A 7,035-nucleotide genomic window follows, 5' to 3' on the forward strand; every position below is an offset into this window, starting at 1 on the left:
AGAGAGAGAGAGAGAGAGAGAGAGAGAGAGAGAGAGAGAGAGAGAGAGAGAGACATGACCATCACACATGTCACTGCCCGTCTGTGCAGACTAAGGGGACTTTAGGAGGACGTCTTTGGCATTTGTAAATATTCTAATGCTAGTGGCATCAGTGACTCAGGCATACTTTAACACCACCTTACTACCACTAGTTTTACACTACTTTTGGAATTCATGGTCAATAACACTCAGTTATAGAGAATTGTAACTAATAATTAAGTTAAAAAAGAAATTGTGAATTATTTTGAGTAATGGTTAAGATCGGAGGGAGAGAAAGTAATAGTTCTACCATAATTTAATAATGACTAACGTAGGCTTATAGGCCACTTGGATGTTGGAATAAAGAAACAAAATCAGTCCTCTGTAACATCTCAGCATTCAAAATAGGCCTAGGCAAAAACTTACATACGCAGCATGTTGCACCTTTTGCATTTCACAAATCCCACTGGCTCATTATTCTCATTATGCACATGGTCAAAAGTTTTCTACACCTCAGACTTTGCAACCGAAAACGTAATTGGCAGAGGCCAGCTTCCGTTTCACCTCCTCAGCATCCATTTTCGCACTAATTTAAACGCATCAGCTGACTGCTCATTTGCTTCGCAACCTGGAGCGCAAGCCCAATTTTGGGTAAAATGATAGAAATTAAGACTGAACATGACGACAAGCGCTTCAGCTCTAGTCCAGGCTAGCCTCTGTTCCACTAGCTTGTGTAACTCAATGAAATCTCCCTCTCACCATTTCTTTCATTGACCGCTTATAAAACAAACATGTTCCTGAGATTTAACATATGAGACAAATTGGCATACATTGGCAAATGATGATTTTAATAAGTTATTCAACTGACTTGTCATCATAAACTACAGTTTCCTTGAAAATATACCACATGACTGTTTCCTATCTCCAGTTCATCAGGCAGCTATGGGATTGATACTGGTCTTCTTAATTCACTCTAGAAAAAAAATACATATCCCCTGTTGAACTATTGTACATGTAAGCACAGACAGGTAGGGATTCATGGATACGGCATAGAACAAAAATGGATAGAACGGAAAATGCTTCCTCCCATCTCCCTGCAATCAATGCTTAAGTTGTCGTACAGTGGTTAGGTAAAGATTTGAGGGATAGCCAGAGCAGTTGTGCTGGTTTTAGATCCACCTGTTTCAACAGTCAATAGTGAAGTCAGTTAGTCAAGTCAGTTTCAAATTGTCCAAATCTCTGCCATTTCGATCAGTTGAAAGAGGCTCAGTGACTACGTTTACATGAACATAATATTTCGATTTTTGCCGTCATTCCAAAGAAAGATGTATCGGAAATGCTACTGTTGGCTGGTTGGTTTGTGTACAGCAACCATAGAAACGCACAAAGAATGTCTCCTGTAACCTGAAAAATACCGGAATATCCAGCATTTTAATCGGAAAATGCTATGTTCGGAACAGGCCTTATTCCGGATATCCAACCGGAGTATACTGTTCACATAACCTGTATCAATGACCTGTGGGCATGTAAATGTACTTAGTGAGCACCTGTGAACACGGTATAAGCAAGTATCTCTCTGTCATCATTAATTTTGATTAATTAATTAATTTTATTAAAAAAGTTGGATGTTTAAACATAAGTACATTAAGTTGTTGCTATAGAGAAAAGACACCAGGTTTTAGAACTTTGCAGACCGGTGCATTGCAAGTATTTTCAACTCTCCTTACAAATCGTTGGTCCTAACTAGGCTTAATATTGCCAGGCATGGGAGTTAGTTAAAAGCCTTGTGTGTTGGTATCAGATAATGACGGGCGTAACAAAGTATCTGTATTTAACAATCTGGTGGGTTGGGTCTTCCCATTCTGCAGACATTATGTGAATGCAACACAACATGTAGCAAAGACACTGCCTGAGGACGGCAGCATCTTTGCCTGTCCAATAAACTTGTATTCAGTGACAGTTTGATGCGGAATATGCCGTAGCAGTAGCCTAAGTTGTTGAGTTTGAGGTACCTTTTCAGTGTCTCTCAGTGACTTTGTCTACCCTTAATAACTTTCAATTGGAATTGATTAACCTCAGCTCCCACTACCCCACAGGCATATCTACACAGTCACCGGAGACATCAAGAATCAGACACTTCAGGCACTAATGAGGTTGTGTGTCCCACCTTGGCTGCCATTTTTTCATCAGCCCCTGGTAAATCCTCTCTCATCCTTTATGTTACTGGAAACTTTCTATTGACTTTTTGCTTTGAAGGGTTAAACAAAACATTTCAAGTGTTTAATCAAGTCTGCTGGAGGTTGTCACTTTAGTCAATACCAAAATCAAGCATGTGCGAGCAGTAAATAATGTCATCTAGTTAACAATAGCATGTAGTGTATATTATGTGTCATTTGTGATAACAGCACGATTACTGTAGTAAGCAGTATTAAAAAAAGACGAAAATCCAGAAAAAAAGGAGGTTGGCTGGGGTCATGGATAGGTCAAACATCTCAGGACTTTCACCCTGGAGAGCGGGGATCACGTCCCGCGTGTGGCCGTTCGACTCCGGGTTGTTCTTGTGACTAATCCTATCCCTGTTGTTCTTTTCCTAACCACAACTGTCCCGTTGTTGTCGCTGGCTTTGGGCGTTTCATTTTTACATTGTTGCGTCCACCAGAGGAGCCCAGTGTCACAGAGAAATGGTCACATTACCCGTTTGTGGTGACCATCACAAAATAAATGACAAAATCGTGTCCTTGTTGGCGAATCAATAGATAACGTAAAAAATAACGTGACTAGTTAACAAGCTGTTGTGGGACTGGGTTGGATAGCTCTGTATCAACAGAAAATTAATATGCAGCTATATTTGGCAGTTTTTTAAGATTTTGGACCACAAATTCTGCACATTGATTGTCTAGTATTGTTGTGATAAACATTACGAATGACTAAAACTCACTGTTGCATCTCACTGATGCATGCCTACAGTAGAATGAAGAGATCTATCTTTTCAGACAGATCTCACCCCCTGCAGACTTGAAAGGTGGCTGTAAAAGCTTTGTTTGCTCCTTCACAGGGAGCAGTAGGTGTAGTCAGCTTGGAATTGTGGCTTTTACAATGGAATCCAGCAGTTAATTTTTGAAAGTTTAAAAAAAATGAGCATGAATCCAACATATTAGCAAATATACAGTGGTGTGAAAAAGTGTTTGCCCCCTTCCTCATTTCCTGTTCCTTTACATGTTTGTCACACTTAAGTGTTTCGGAACATCAAACCAAGTTAAACAATAGTCAAGGACAACACAAGTAAACACAAAATGCAATTTGTAAATGAAGGTGTTTATTATTAAAGGTGAAAAAAAATCCAAACCATCAAGGAAAAAGTGATTGCCCCCTAAACCTAATAACTGGTTGGGCCAGCCTTAGCAGCAACAACTGCAACCAAGCGTTTGCGATAACGTGCAAGGAGGCTTTTACAGCGTCCTGGAGGAATTTTGGCCCACTCATCTTTGCAGAATTGTCCTAATTCAGTTACATTAGAGGGTTTTTGAGCATGAACGGCCTTTTTAAGGTCATACGACAACATCTCAATAGGATTCAGGTCAGGACTTTGGGTAGGCCACTCCAAAGTCTTCATTTTGTTTTTCTTCAGCCATTCGGTGGTGGACTTGCTGGTGTGTTTAGGATCATTGTCCTGCTGCAGAACCCAAGTTCGTTTCAGCTTGAGTACACAAACAGATGGTTGGACATTCCCCTTCAGGATCTCTTGGTAGTTCACTAATTCATAGTTCCTTTTATCACGGCAAGTCTTTCAGGTCCTGAAGCAGCAAAACAGTCCCAGACCATCACACTACCACCACCATATTTTACTGTCGCTATAATGTTCTTTTTATGAAAATGCAGTGTTCCTTCTACGCCAGATATACTTGGACACACACCTTCCAAAGAGTTCCACTTTTGTCTCATCGGTCCACAGAATGTTGTCCCAAAAGTCTTGGGGATCATCAAGATGTGTTGTGGAGAAATTGAGACGAGCTTTGATGTTCTTTTTGCTCAGCAGTGGTTTTCTCCTTGGAACTCTGCCATGCAGGCCATTTTTGCCCAGTCTTTTCCTGATGGTGGAGGCATGAACGCTGACCTTAACTGAGGCAAGTGAGGCCTGCAGTTCTTTGGACGTTGTTGTGGGGTCTTTTGTGACCACTTGGATGAGTCGTCGTTGCGCTCTTGGGGTAATTTTGGGAATCCTGGGAAGGTTCACCACTGTTCCATGTCTTTGCCATTTGTGGATAATGGCTCTAACTGTGGTTCGCTGGATTCCCAAAGCTTTGGAAATGGCTTTATAACCCTTTCCAGACTGATAGATCTCAATTACTTTCTTTCTCAATTGTTCCTGAATTTCTTTGGGTCTCGGCATGATGTGTAGCTTTTAAGGATCTTCTGGTGGACCTTACTGTGTCAAGCAGCTCCTATTTAAGTGATGCCTTGATTGTGAACAGGTGTGGCAATAATCAGGCCTGGGTGTGGCTAGAGAAATTGAACTCAGGTGTGGACAACCACAGTTATAGTATGTTTTAACAAGGGGGGCAATCACTTTTTCACACAGGGCCATGATGATTAGGATTTTTTTTCACCTTTAATAATAAACACCTTCATTTACAAATTGCATTTTGTGTTTACTTGTGTTGTTCTTGACTATTGTTTAAATTGGTTTGATGTTCCGAAACACTTAAGTGTGATAAACATGCAAAGGAACAGGAAATGAGGAAGGGGGCAAACACTTTTTCACACCACTGTAAACCCCACTGATGATAGTCTTACTGGCCTATAGGTAAAGTTGTCACTAAGTTAGCCATCCAATGACACAGTTATAAGGATTCACTCTGCCACATGTATGTTTAACATAAAAAGACGATTTATTAATCATGCCAACAATTATTATTTTAATAGCTTAGTATTCTATGCAAAAAAAGTATTTATAAAGGCTTAAGGCCGCCTTACACGTAACTGTAGGCCCACTTTAATATGAAACTTCATTTTATACAAGGGAATCCCTGCTCCGTCTTTCTTACACTTAAGGGAAGGAAACCCCTTTATTATGTTATTTTATTTAGTTTCTTTATTCTGTTTTCTGTTATTTCGCTGTTTTTCCTTGCCGGGCATTTGTTGTTGTTCCTGTCTTGTGTTCCCCTTGAGTGTCTGTATGATTTGTTCCCTGTTTTATTTTGAAGTATGGTCTCTAGCTTGTCTAGTTTTACTTCCTGTCTGTCTGACTTTTCTAATGTGATTCATCTGATGTATCACCTGTTCCTCATTACCTTGTTAACGCTTGTATTTATTATTTATTATTTTATCATTATTATTTATTATTATTATCTTCTCTGTTCCCTTTGTCTCTTTTCAGATTGTTTTGTGACTTCATGTTTGAGTTGGTGTGTTCCTGACAGTGTGCTTTACATCCTCCTTTTGATCCATTTTCCCCATTGTTTTTCCAGTTCTGTGTCCTGTTTTTATCTTGCCTTTTACTCAGGACTCTTTTTTGTATATTTGGATTTTTCATGTTTTTCATGTTTCATTTTTGCTCCCTGTGTTTTCCTTGGACTTTGGTAAGAATAAATCCTTGTTTAACTGCTCCCGCCTGCCTCCCTCATCTCAGCTCTTGGGTCCTAATTCCGCAACAACACAAAACCCCTGATTTAGACAGTTGATTTCTGTGAAATTTAGAGTTTCTTGAATAAGCACTTCAAGTCAACTAAAGCTACAAAGCTGTACAGTATAGTAAGTAATTCAATTCTGAACACAATCAATCCCCATGAAGGCAGCTGTAGGAAAATATAACAACTACAAATATATCTTCACGAGCAGGTTTCCAAACAATTGAAGATAAAATTGGAGGAAAATAAATAAATAAATAGTAGTGGGCAAGGGCAGGGCAATAGGAAGGAAGCATTGAGTATAAAAAAAACTAAATCTGCACCCCTTAAATATTTATATAATAAAAGTCACAAAACCTGCATTTTCTCTGATTAAAGGCAGGGGGCGACTCCACTAGCTCCAAAAAGAACACACATACAAAAAATATTGGTTAAATGAAAGGTGACCCGGCACGGAAACTAGCTTCAAAAAGGTAAAAAACAAGTTAACTGCGGGTCTGCGGAGCTCCTACCCCGGCTAGCTGACCAACTAGCTGCAGCTAGCTTTGGACTGCTCACTAGCTCCTGCTAGCTCTAGATTTTACAATTATGTGTGGTTACTGCTGATCATATACACTATATAAACAGGATGTGGGTAGCCAAAGCAGGCCATGTCCTCTAAAAACATAGGCTACGTGTTATATAAGTCTTTTCTAAAGTAAAGAATATATGTATATACAAAATAACCCTTTGTCATTATGAGGTACCTCACCCTGCCATTAGCATGGAATTGCGTATCTGTAACCCAGCCAGCTAAAAAGAACTTGTAGCATCCAGACTTTTAAAAGCTTTGATATCAGCACCAGTGTATGGGGGTCCTCCGTTTACCATAGTGTTGCGGATTGTGTGGACTGAAGTCGGGCAGACTGAAAACGGAGAGGAAGAAAGTAAGGGTCGGTATCCAATCCTATATTTATCTATCTATAATTTCTCCAAATACCACTCTTTGTGAGCACCTACCAGATGCCCTACCTCGACCGATAACGGCCAAACCACTTGTTGTTTAATAGAAAAAGCCATAAAGAAGAAAATAGTATTATTACCGTTTATTTAATGTTATTTATTTTAATCTGGTTGAAAGTAATGAAACTTTCCGCTCGTCTACTACACTGTTTAGCTTGTGCTTCCGGTGATTCTGCCGTCTTCACGTGTTTGCAAAGGGTCAATAAGACAGCAGAACCCCGTTCATTTCATAGACACAGTATAAGAAATGGACACAGCAAAGATCGTATACCAGCAATAAAATACACTCTGTGATTTAATGCATGGATTACATACAGGTAAAAGCCAGTAAATTAGAATATTTTGAAAAACTTGATTTATTTCAGTAATTGCATTCAAAAGGTGTAAC

At 39.5% G+C, this 7,035-nt stretch overlaps 1 long non-coding RNA gene across 1 annotated transcript in view; it reads right to left on the reverse strand.

Moving 5' to 3' along the window:
- Positions 1–5,683, reverse strand: part of LOC117951412 — a 9,015-nt gene extending 3,332 nt beyond the window's left edge. The window contains exon 1 of the long non-coding RNA XR_004658177.1: positions 5,671–5,683. This is a non-coding gene — a long non-coding RNA (uncharacterized LOC117951412). The remainder of the gene's footprint in view (positions 1–5,670) is intronic.
- Between the last annotated feature and the right edge of the window lie 1,352 nt (positions 5,684–7,035).

This window comes from Etheostoma cragini, chromosome 10 (genome assembly GCF_013103735.1).
Source record: "Etheostoma cragini isolate CJK2018 chromosome 10, CSU_Ecrag_1.0, whole genome shotgun sequence".
In the NCBI taxonomy this organism is placed as follows: domain Eukaryota; kingdom Metazoa; phylum Chordata; class Actinopteri; order Perciformes; family Percidae; genus Etheostoma; species Etheostoma cragini.